The sequence below is a fragment of the Myxocyprinus asiaticus genome, chromosome 18, assembly GCF_019703515.2.
Source record: "Myxocyprinus asiaticus isolate MX2 ecotype Aquarium Trade chromosome 18, UBuf_Myxa_2, whole genome shotgun sequence".
NCBI lineage: Eukaryota > Metazoa > Chordata > Actinopteri > Cypriniformes > Catostomidae > Myxocyprinus > Myxocyprinus asiaticus.
The window spans coordinates 13,084,411-13,098,128 of record NC_059361.1 but is presented as its reverse complement, the minus strand read 5'-3'; positions in this window follow the sequence as shown (position 1 = coordinate 13,098,128).

Below are 13,718 nucleotides of genomic sequence, written 5' to 3'. Positions count from 1 at the left end.
TCCTCGAGCACTCTGCTGATGACAAAATTTGCGGCATGCATCCTGTACGAAGATACGTAGCATTCACATCTAACCGAAGTACTTTAGCTGTAAATTATGTTATACAGTGGATTAAAACTGTAATCTTAGAGGGAAACTTTAACCTCTTGTATGACCTCATATTGAGAGACTACATGGAATATTTGTTCTTTTAAAAATGCATTTGTCACACAGCAGGACAATTTAAGATAAGCTAGTGAAGACAAAAAGCTGATTAAAAAAGTAATGTTATAGGTCAACTACCCCCATGCACATCCAGCCCCTAATCATCTGCCTGACTTTTAATATGAATCCTTCTTTTCTTCCACTTCTTACCACCCTTGATTTATTTGATGTGCACAGCAGACAATGTCAGGTCGGCTATACTTAATTTGGACAAGGTACGGAAGCGGCGATGTCCCACCGTGACTCTAATCTGAGCCTGGCTGATGATGACTCACCCGCTTTGGCAGATGAAGGTTGGCGACCCCAATTTGTGAGAGGGAGGAGATATGGGCGGTCATGTCTACGTCAGTGACTCGCCTAACAGCTAGATGTCCTTGTGCTGACTGATGTAAATCAAATGTTGTATGGAGAAAAAGATGTCAGGGAAAGAGAAAAGGAGGGGAAAGGAAGTTAAAAGGAGAGAGAAGAAAAAGAGGTATGTGTTGGGAAGGGCTGTGCATGTTTGATTTCAATTATTAGCAGGGGAGACTGCTGCAAGTTGTCACACAGAAAGGGTGACGTCTCAGTAACTATCAGTACATTTAAATGCACAATTATTATCGAGCTACAGAGGCTTTTCGTCAAGCTACAGTCTTTATCTGTCTGTCCAAGTACACATGACAGTGCGTAATCGATTATTTGAAGGAAGGATGCCAGCTTAGGTAGTGTTAAATACACACCATGTGTCACCTCTGTTTTTTGGGGCATGTGCACAACACAGAGGCCAGTTGTGGTCTGATTAACATGCATATGTAACTGGTCCTGCTTGACCCGCTCCGAGCAGGATTCAAACCGGGGTCTTTGGCATGGGAGGTGGGCGTGCTAACGAGGAAGCTAAAGGCTACAGCCTCTAGCATCAGTTGCCAGTGCGCCTCTTGAGGCCAGGGGAGTGAGGTATACACACCGCACAGCTACCTACCAGCTGGCTACCATTACCATTAAAATCTGCTAAAATACCATTAAATAGCCTATAAGTTGTCAGATGTGACAACTTACCTTATGCTACTGGGATCTGTTGTCAAAAAAGGTCAACATGTACCAAGAAGCTTTTTGTTAGGCAAGACTAAGGTATGTGTCCATACAGAATGTATTCAGTATGAAAGAATAATGTCAAAAATAAAACTACCCTTAGACATACAGTATTAACTGGGGTAAAAAGTGTGACAATTAGCCCCAGTCTCTCCTAATTACATCTGTCTTTCCACCCAGTAAAGACCCTTTTGGTCATGAGACAGAGAGAAAAAAAGAGAGGGGAGGATGACAGGAATGTAACAGGATAGAGGTCATGGGGCTGGATTTATGGGAATCAGTTAATTGTATTTTTTTTGTTTCATTTTTCTTTTGTTTTTGAAGTACAAATCTTAATATTATTTTTAGGTAAACTAATATCTGTACAAAATCTGTCAGGAAAAAAATAAAAAATGCAAGAGTCCTATAACATCTCTTGCTTTCATAACTGGCATAGCACCACTGAAGCACACACTGTGAAACCATACATTTCCCCCTTCTGGCCTCAGAAACAACAAGACCAATTTTCATAAAGAAAACACACAAACACACACACATGTTGGTGCGGCTATTCTTATGAGGTCTCTCCATAGACATAATGATTTTTATACTGTACGAACTATAGATTCTATCCCCTAACCCTAACCCTACCCCTAAACCTAACCCTCACAAAAAATGTTCAGCATTTGAATTATGGGGACACTTTCTCATAATCTCCATTTATAGCATAATACCCTTGTAATTACTAGTTTGTAACCTTCAATTTTTTTCCTGGTAAACCACTCAAACCCGCCCACACACACACACACACAGTGTTCTTTTGTGTAACCTGTCTATAACATTCCTGGAGTGATTCAATGTAAGTCTTTGAATAAATTGAGGGAGATATAATGTGCTTTTGACAGAGAGCCCTTTAACTGCATTTCACCAGAGAAGAATGCCGTTCTGCATCAATATGTAAATAACTCTCGGTATGGCAGTCTCCCAGTTTCAGGACTTGGACCCACAACAAATGTACTGGGTTTTCCAACAGGAAACCACTCAATAGATATTGCTTGTCTACTTCCTGTTTTTGTCTAATTAGAAAATTATTATAGCAAGTTCTTAACAGCTTTCATTGTCTGCCTGTCAGACTTAATGCTTCTACATGAAACTCCCCAAACCCCTCAGTAAGGACTGAAATGGTTAAGGTTATGGTTGGGGTTAAAAATAAATAGACCCAGAAGGAATCTGCGCTGAATTTGGAGGAAAATGGATTTAAACAAGATAAACTGTGTTTAATGTGTTTCACTCATGAAGGAGCAATGGATATCAAGATTTTCACTGAAAAATTACTTTGAATATGTTGCACAAGTCGTGTAGACTACTTTTATGATACTTTTAGGTCATTTTATTTTAAAAAAGCTTTAAAGTGAGTCACTATCAACTGCAGGCACGACTCGTCTATAAGGTCAGTTAGGACTGACCACACCTAAATATTCATCCACTTGAAAACAGATCCATACTATAAACTGCCAATAATGTAATTTGTTTGCCCTTAATGTGTTCAAAATGCACACATATGTATTTAAATGCAGGCCTAGTATAAGTTATGATCCTATTTCTTATCCTATAAGTTGTAAAGTAGCTGAAAGCTCTGTTACACAGTGTTTGATATGGATATTCAAGCATGTGGGGCAGAAAGTCTGCTGCCCTCCCGACCTCCACAGCGAACCTCATTTTTCAAATGGAAATCTGTGGTCAAATATGGTACTGCAACAAGCCCTCACTGAGACCCCTTGGGTCAGAAATAAATCTGCCCATAAATAAAATAAAGCTAACTTTAGTATTAGTGCACACCAGCAATGTGACGTATTGCGAACATGGCGAGCACTATCAATGTGTGTGTAACAGCGAGTCGTTTCTATTTCAAATTTAAAAAAAATTGGTCATCAGACAACTTGGTCCTAACAAGCCAGACATAAAAAAATAGTTTGGAAATCAAAAGATAAGGGTAGGTGATAAGACATTGTATGTTTTGTATGATGACAAATTGTATGTCAAAAAGCCTTGGCTCTTAAATAAATGTTTTTAATTTACTGTGATTTAAAACATTATAATCATTATAAAGAAATGTGTTCTTTAGTACTGTGAAAATGTGTAAATGGCATGTAGATAGTTCTGTTTTGATCCATCTCCTCCCTGGGGTTCTTCAACAACAATTAACATTATAAAATAAATTTGATTTAGATTATGATCTACCACAAGTCAACATTTTAATGTAAAGCATCCTTATTTAGAATATTAGTATCAACATTTTGTTTTAAGTGTGGAATTTGTGATGGAATAATGCAAGGACACCACATATTGTGTCAGTTTGAATAATGTGTTGAACGAGTAGAATAACGTTAAAAAAAATAAACCAAAAATAAATCAATAAATAATAAAAAAAAGGCAAGATCTGCCCTACCTATTTCTGTGGCCACGAGTCGCTACCGATCAACTGCCATTGTATTGAACAGATGGACCAGGATAATTAATCTATATTGGTACACCACTCCCCAGTACCCAGAACTTGTATGTTTTTGCAGACTAAATAGACATTGCCTTTGAAAAAAAATAAAAAAATTAAAAAAAAAAAGATTCATGGGCACTTATCATGTTCCCATCAGATAATGTGTGGGAGAAAGGTCAAGTGAACTACCCCATTAGAGACAGTTTAATGTCATCTAAACCAACGCAGTCTCTCATTAGCACAATCTTCCTGTTTAATCCCTGAGGGGTGTGAGGAGAGACCCTCCTCTTTGATTCAGATAAAATCAGCTATCTCTCATCTCTTTATAATTAGAATCCTCCCTTGTGTCCAGTCCTTCCTGGCTAGACAGAGGCCCTGTGACGCACCCAATTCCCACCTGTTTGCCCACTCAGTTGTGGCACAACAAGCAGCATGGGAAATGAAGACAATTCAAAGTGTCTACATTTATCATTACGATCTATAAGAAGCAGAACTAATGGAGGAAATAATTGCCAAAGCTTGCTAAGGCAAGCATCACTATTACAATTGCTCATACTTTGGGTTATGAACGAAGCTCTAGCCTGAAGTTGTACCATTTCACCATTACCATTTTTAGCCTGGTGGATGATAAAACCAGCAAAACATCATCTAGACTTACATTGAAGTAAAGACCTGAGCCATTTCTAGGGACCAGAGTATCATAAAGACTTGGAGACGGGCTCTTGTGACAAGAACAAACAGAACTTTAAGGTCATGGCATTATTATAAGCTTAGTGTAATTGTGTTTTGTGATGTTTTGTGAATTGGGGTTTTCTACTTGTGTAGTCTGGCATGTCCTACACCTTCCTCTCTCTCTTCAGGCTTCTATCGTAGAGTCATAGTAGTGCATGGGCCACATTAACTCCTGTGTAGTCACAATCACTGGAGCAGCTCCAAAATTCCTTTAAAGTAAGTTAAACAAACCTCAGGATGACCGGGTCGAGGGTGACTAAGACGGCCCATGGCCTTCACAATGGGCACAGATCAGTAAACATCCCAAAGAGATGGAGCCATGGTCTATGCCCTAAACTAAACATTACAGACAGTGCTCTGACTTGGGTCCAAAATGCATGTTCTAAATGTTTATTACTTTGCTTTATAAGACCTTTAACATGCAATATGAATTACAGTGAAGTAACAACATGAATGATGACATGAAATGACACTTAAAGGTGCACTCAGTAACTTTTGTTTTTGAGTCATCTTGGACTTTCACTGACACCTAGTGGCTTGGATGCAACATAATTTATAATCAATAGCTTTCAGTGTCAGATGCCATAGTAGAAATTTAGCATTCACGGTCAGCCATGATTAATTTAATCAACGAGTTAAAGTGTCAAATAAAAGGACAGTTACTGAGATTAACCGAGTGGTATTCCGCTGGTCATGTGATTCTAAAATGGCAGCCTCCATGTGTGGACCATCACAATGTAGAATAAAACAGCTTTTATAAAGTCACTGATATGACTGGAGTCTTCATTTTGATGTGGGTGGTCATGATTTCCTAAATATATTGCAAAATTATAATTCATGTCTTTAGGAGTTAAACTTTTTTAATGAGGAAAAAATTACTCAGTGCACCTTTAAGGAGGGCTTACATTGTGTTTTAATATGTAGTAGTACAAACAGCTCTACAGTCGTACACCTTGGCTCCATTCAAAAACGTAGTGTGCTATCTTGCTATTTACTGCCTTTAACAGCTGCCTTCTAAGGCAGCATCCTAACTGACATGGAAACTCATAAAGGAGACTCAACTAACTATTGATTTCAAAAGAGTTTGCTGTTAGCATGTTGCTAAGCTAACAACGCAGTAATGAAATAAGCATAAAAATATATAGTACACAAATATTTGTTAAAATAGTTGATTTATAATTAGATTGAATCATTGTTTTAATATTTTTGTATTAAATGAATTAAATGTATTTATAATTAACATGTCTCTTGCTTTACTATCTTGGATAGAGTTTTGACCCAAGCTCATTGCAGTGGATTATAGGATTTGTGTACAATAAGATGCAATGCTTTCTTTGGGCGTTTTTCTACACAATTTTGGAACGAGTACCTGAACTAAAAATCAGTTCATTGTGGAACTATACCCTTACAAAAATTTAGAGTTCTGGCAAACTTGCTGCAAATTTGACACTTGCAGCAAACTCTTCATTACCGTCAAATATTTGCTGTAGGTTCACCACTACTGGTGAAGAGCTGCATACCTCTAGCAAACATCTGCGGTGAATCGCAAGCTCATTTGCATGTGAAAATAACGAGTGGGAAATTTGTGGCAAGTTTGTCAGAACTAGATTTTCCGTAAGGGTACTCATTCCATTTTCCACCAGGGACACTAAATAGTCTTTGACATAAGCATGTGACCCTGTTGTGGCGGCAACGCCTGAACTTGATGTGACAACAGCCGAGCCGACATGTTTCAAACATAAACAATTGATGACTTTGTGTTGATTTTTATTGTCCTGTTTTGTTGTGGAAAACTTCATGTGGACAACGCTACCTTCATCTGTAGTCAACTGCATTTTGTTTGTTGCTTTTTCATACCTTTGCATGATCATATGTGTGCTTCCAATAAACAATGCCACTTGAAACTATTGTGTATGGAGTTTTCTAACACTTACTTCAACCAGCAATTCAATCAATGCTGTGATTCATAGGAGAGTACTATGCAGGGCCGTCCTTAGGACGGTGCAACCGTTACGGTCGCAACTCTGCAAATGAGGTAAGCAGTGCAAAATGTAAGCAAAACATTTAAAGCACTGAACAGTAGAACGAGCGAACTATATACATAATACAATGTACTAAAAATACTATATACACAATAATCTTGGAACATAAATTATTTTATGATCCTTTATTCTCTTGTAGTCTCGTTTAATGTTCTTTCTTTTCAATCTACATAGTTTAATGTCATCAAAGCCTAATTTCACAAGGCAATCAGATTATTTTTACACCTCGATTCTGGTCGACATTTCAAACTCATGCTGTATTTTCTTCTCCATAAATACTAAGCAGATCCTGCACAGCAGCATCTGTCCATCTATCTAATTCAATTTGAAAAGCCTACAATAGCAACAACTCAACAAAAGTTTTAATCAAGATTACTAACCAGACTTTTAAAAATTGCCAGTATCGGATATCTGATGGCTGATGATGCATTTTTCTTGACCAAAGAGAAGCGTTTGCTGTTCTGACTCCACCCAAATAGTTCTACTTTGCAAGGAAAGTACCACCTCAGAAGCAGGTATTAAAAAGCTTTCTAGTTTGGTTCCGGATTCCACGTGGAACTAGTTAATGTGGTGGAAAAACAACGAGAAACTGAAATAGTTATAGGAACTAGGGAAAGTTCCTGCATTGAAAAAAATCTCTTTTGCATAAATTGGCAGAATTAAGCCATAAGAAGGTATCTAAATTTTTGGAACAACCTTCACGTCTGGAGTGTGACTATGATGTCTTAAAATGCTTCCTGCATTCACAAGGTTTTGGAACAGTGCCATTATTTCCATCAGATTTTTTAAAGCCCATCACTCCATAGGAAAACATTAAAAGGGATGCTGGGATCTGATGGCTGAATTGCAATCAAATATATCCACTTTTCACAGCATTCAAGGGAAATGAAGACTGCCAGTTCCTTCAGGTCGGTGAGGCATAAACTGTCCAAATGCCTGTTAATTTAGCTTTTCAGTGTTATTCTGCAGTGTTGTAGTCGAGACCAGCTCATCCGAGTACAAGTCCAGTCCAAGACCAGAGTAGGTCGAGTTTGAGTCATGATTGAGACCAGAAGAGGATCGAGTCCGAGTCAAGACCAAGACCGGAGAGAGCCGAGTCAGAGTTGAGACCGAGATCAGTAAAGGTTGAGTCTAAGGCAAGAGTATTTTTATGAATGTATTAAATGTATAGTTTAAAGAACTATTGACTATGTGCATATATCAGATTTTTATTTTCTTAAGCTTATGTTGGTTGAACAATATTACCAGCTGAGAATAAAAATTAAATACAGGTGCATCTCAATAAATTAGAATGTCGTGGAAAAGTTCATTTATTTCAGTAATTCAACTCAAATTGTGAAACTCGTGTATTAAATAAATTCAATGCACACAGACTGAAGTAGTTTAAGTCTTTGGTTCTTTTAATTGTGATGATTTTGGCTCACATTTAACAAAAACCCACCAATTCACTATCTCAAAAAATTAGAATACATCATAAGACCAATAAAAAAAACATTTTTAGTGAATTGTTGGCCTTCTGGAAAGTATGTTAATTTACTGTATATGTACTCAGTACTTGGTAGGGGCTCCTTTTGCTTTAATTACTGCCTCAATTCGGCGTGGCATGGAGGTGATCAGTTTGTGGCACTGCTGAGATGGTATGGAAGCCCAGGTTTCTTTGACAGTGGCCTTCAGCTCATCTTCATTTTTTGGTCTCTTGTTTCTCATTTTCCTCTTGACAATACCCCATAGATTCTCTATGGGGTTCAGGTCTGGTGAGTTTGCTGGCCATTCAAGCACACCAACACCATGGTCATTTAACCAACTTTTGGTGCTTTTGGCAGTGTGGGCAGGTGCCAAATCCTGCTGGAAAATGAAATCAGCATCTTTAAAAAGCTGGTCAGGAGAAGGAAGCATGAAGTGCTCCAAAATTTCTTGGTAAACGGGTGCAGTGACTTTGGTTTTCAAAAAACACAATGGACCAACACCAGCAGATGACATTGCACCCCAAATCATCACAGACTGTGGAAACTTAACACTGGACTTCAAGCAACTTGGGCTATGAGCTTCTCCACCCTTCCTCCAGACTCTAGGACCTTGGTTTCCAAATGAAATATAAAACTTGCTCTCATCTGAAAAGAGGACTTTGGAACACTGGGCAACAGTCCAGTTCTTCTTCTCCTTAGCCCAGGTAAGACGCATCTGACGTTGTCTGTGGTTCAGGAGTGGCTTGACAAGAGGAATACGACAACTGTAGCCAAATTCCTTGACATGTCTGTGTGTGGTGGCTCTTGATGCCTTGACCCCAGCCTCAGTCCATTCCTTGTGAAGTTCGCCCAAATTCTTGAATCGATTTTGCTTGACAATCATAAGGCTACGGTTCTCTCGGTTGGTTGTGCATCTTTTTCTTCCACACTTTTTCCCTCCACTCAACTTTCTGTTAACATGCTTGGATACAGCACTCTGTGAACAGCCAGCTTCTTTGGCAATGAATGTTTGTGGCTTACCCTCCTTGTGAAGGGTGTCAGTGATTGTCTTCTGGACAACTGTCAGATCAGCAGTCTTCCCCATGATTGTGTAGCCTAGTGAACCAAACTGAGAGACCATTTTGAAGGCTCAGGAAACCTTTGCAGGTGTTTTGAATTGATTAGCTGACTGGCATGTCACCGTATTCTAATTTTTTGAGATAGTGAATTGGTGGGTTTCTGTTAAATGTGAGCCAAAATCATCACAATTAAAAGAACCAAAGACTTAAACTACTTCAGTCTGTGTGCACTGAATTTATTTAATACACGAGTTTTACAATTTGAGTTGAATTATTGAAATAAATGAACTTTTCCACGACATTCTAATTTATTGAGATGCACCTGTAAATGACACGTCCTAAGTTAAGTGAACAAATTGGTATTACAATTATGACATTAGTGTCAGTATTAACAAAATGTCTGTGAAAAACTCAAATTAAAGGTTCAAAGTGCCTATGTGGCTTAGCATGGCAATACAAACTACCAGCTTCTGTATACTACTATATTCCATTCAAGTCAAGTAAACATTTCTGCTTTACAAAATACAGTTTTACTGTACTACAAGTAAAATGGGCCTAAAAACCAAACAATAATGTGTTAAATATGACAGTGTTTACGTAGAAAGTGAATTTAAACATTTACATTCAATTTGTTAACAATTTTCTCAATTGCACTACTACTGTATATTTCATTCATTTCTGCTTAATTTTGCCTGCAAGATTTCATCTCAGGGTACACACAGAAACTGCTTTTTTTTTTTTTTTTTTTTTTAAGAAACCATTAAATTCTGATGACACTGAGAGAAGTATTTTTACATTTGCTTCAGTATGTGTAGCATTCATGTAACTAAAGCATTTTTAAAAGCCAGATTGTCAGATAGCACAGGATAGTCTCCGAGGTGGCTGTTTTAGATCTTTTCATCTGGAAAGCATCTAACATCTGCTAAAAATCTTATAAAGATCAGATTTACAATCATTCTAAATTATAAACGTCTCAAAGATGTTTGCTGAATGTCTTATAGACGTCCAAGACATACTTATTAACATAAGTCTAATAGACGTATTGCAGATGAGCAAACAACTTAAAATAAACGCCTTCCAGAATTAAACACACACATCAAATAGACGCCTGGGTGTTGTACGTGTGCTATCAGGAAATAGAGTAGAACACAGGATGTCTTGAGTTTTTAACAGTTGATGTTCTTTTTAACTTGACAAAAGAACTTTAAAAAATTGTGGCGCTCTTGCACAAGATGGCAAAAACACAGCGTTACATAATGCAACAGTCAAAGACATCCTTTTAGCATGTTTACATAGAAAAACAACTGGAAAACAGCATGGATGGATGCAATAATGTGTTTGGTGTGAACAGCCCCTCATTAACAAGACACAGCACCAGTGAAGGTTTTTCAAAGTTACCTCTCAAAAAAGCACTCTTTTGTTGACTGTTGGTAAATATCCACTTTATTCAACGATTGGTTTGTTTTCCATTTTCTGAAATATCCCGATGCTGTTTTATTGAGTGAGAAACTGCTGCAAATTATTTAGTAAGATAGCAGTCCAAACTTATCGAACTGAATAGCCAATTGATTCAGACCTTTTTGCTAACCTGTTTGGCCAATTCGGTGAAAAGAACTGTCTCAATAGAATTTTATTTGTGAACTGGACATCACTAGTTCTGATTCTACGCAGCAGACTGATGCGGGACAAACGTCAGGATCTCTGATTTTGTCAGTTAAAAATTTTTGTTGACGCTTTCACTGTATATTTTTTGAAAAGGTACTCGACTGGACTCGGGGTTAAGTCCGAGTCCACACTTGTTCGAGTCAAGGCCGAGTCAAATTGCTCACGAGTCCATGACAAGACCGAGTCCATGAAAATATGGTCTGTTCTGGTATAGTAATAGCATGGTGCATTCTATTTCAAAGAATTATTCCGGGTTTAATACAAGTTAAGTTCAAACGACAGCATTTGTGGCATACAGTTCATTACCACAAAAATAATTTCAACTTGTCCCTCCTTTTTTTTAACAAAAGCAAAAATCTGGGTTACAGTGAGGCACTTACAATTAAAGTAAATAAGGCCAATCCGTAAATGTAAAGTTCAGCCACAAGAAATATGTGTTAACTTGATTTTAGTGTGATACACAAATAGATAGATCTCGAACAATGCAAGGTGATAACAGAAGGTCAAATGCCAGGTGATAGGGAATGCCAACTGATAACAGATGACTGCGATTAAGGCTTAAAAACAGATTTTACATAAATCATTGATGCCACTAAAAAGGTACAACAGCTATCACCGATGTAGAAAACATTGGGTTGTGCTTCTTGCAAAAATAAGAGCAGAAACCTTTTGGTTATGCATTCAGTTGGTACACTGTAAACAGATGGTTCAGAGAAGGGCCGAAGGGGCAACAGTGGGCCATGATTAAGGGCCTGTGTGATGTATTTTTGTAAGTTATCACAGACATGTTCCTGCGCCTGGCAGGAAGAGAAAGAGGGCCACAAACAGGACGGACTGGAATGTGCTTCCTGCTGGCCAAATGTGCTGGACAGGGCAAATTGCTTGTACCATCGCTCGCTCGCTCGCTCGCTCACTCACACACACACTAGACAGAAAAGTCAAATAAACCAGACAAAACTCAGCAGAGATAACCTTTAACTGGTTCTATATAGTACATCAAAACATAATTTATTGGGGTTACTTGTACAGTCAGGGTTTCCACACTTTAAGACCAATGAATTGCCATGTTGATTTTTCCCAATTTCTGGATCAGGATTTTTCAAAATCATTTTAAAGGGATCCCATGCACAAAGAACAACTTCTTGCAAATGCAATATTTTAGAGCAGAGGTTATTTAGAAAACTTTATATTCATTATAGAAACTCCCATAACTTTTTAAGATTTAACTCATTTCCATGTCTTGTCCAGGCCTAGAAATCCCTATTTTCCCATTGAATTATGTTGATGCTTCACATGCTTAATGCACTACAATCACTATGTATTACATAAAGTACTTTCATAACTGCAAAAGAGGCCAAGGAACATTAAAATAAATGTGATTCATTTTATTTCATTGCATCAGTCCTTCACTTGTACCTTTTTGGAATCAATCAAAGGTTTAAACTAACTGATGCGGAGAAGGTTGATTAAATGTGAGCAATGAACATCTTACGTAAGAGGTCACAGACCTGAATCTCAAAACATGATTACGCCTGGCTACTAGGTGAGATGAATTGAGCAGGTACGGTTCCATGACTTGAAATATGAAATTAACATTGCATGCCCTTGTAAGCTTCCTGATTAAATCATTGGGAGCTCTGATGACAAAACAGGATCTTTCTCTTTCGTATTTCAGAGGCACCAGGGATGAGTCATCACCCGCAGATACACTGCCAGGGTAACTTGTACAACAAAGGGACAGTCATTGAACAATGTCTAATGATATTGTAATAAAACTGGCTTTGGTAAACAACCTCATACCTTTTAAGAAGATTGAATGTCATTGATGCTCCCCCTTCCATTAGAAGAGTAATGACAGACAAAGTCCTGTGCCCTAAAAAAACATTTTTTTGGACACAAATATATGACTAATGGAATGTTTTTTTGGAGGGAGAAGCTGAAAATCACACTGTGCCCTTCATGCTACAGTACGTGACAACAGTTTTTGCTACCTTACAAAGAGTGTTTTAAATTAATGTATCATACAATTTGCAGATCATCTGCTTATGTCTATTTTTTGCTGGTGGACACACAAACTCCATAAATTATTTTTAATCATGCAAGATAAGGGATGAACAAACAGGTAGTTCTGGTCCTGGATGCTGACTGGCCAATACTCGGATAACACACAACCCATTTGCGATTCTGTGGTTGGTTGAAAATAATAAAAATGGTGTCTGAAGGAGCTTTTGAACACATAAATGTTCATTTTGTTTTTTTTTTTGTTTTGTTTTGTTTCAGCTTATGACCACTTCTACCTAAATAAGCATTGTAGGTACTAGGGATGTGAATGAGTAATCGAGTATTTTAAGCATTTTTAGACTTTGCTTAATACAATTGTTTAAATGAGACAATGGGACTTTTCATACTGCGCTTAACGCTGAATTGCTGTCTTGTTAAACCTCGCTTTTAACCCCAGGTAAGCAACGTTTCACATTTGTAATTTTAAATGGGGGTTAGCACCACTTGGTTATAAATACTCGCTCCAGAAAAATGTCAAACAACAGACAACCAATCGTATAATACCTCATTTAATATTCACACGCTTTGTACAGTAGAGTGCAACAGTCTGGTTGTGGAAGTAAAAATCCCATTAATTTTTCCATAGACAAATTAACTTGTAAATGATAACTTATAAACCTTCAAAGACAGACCTACTGTGAGCTCTGAGGTTGTCCATCAATGGTATATGCCTTTGATGAAGCCATCAGTCAGCGGTTTTTTTCCAACTTTATTGTATAAAAATCGTGTTTATTAGCAGAATTCCTGGTGCACAACTAGCCTACCCATGGTCCAGCAGAGACAAATCTACCAATCAGAATACCACCCACCAAGTGCAGCAGCGACTGCCCACTCCAATGACACACTGTGACTGAAGCAATCGAGTCGGTCTCACTACACCCTCAAACTACATATATATTTGTCTAAATCTGAATATTTTGCAGTACATTTAAAATATATTGTTTCTATA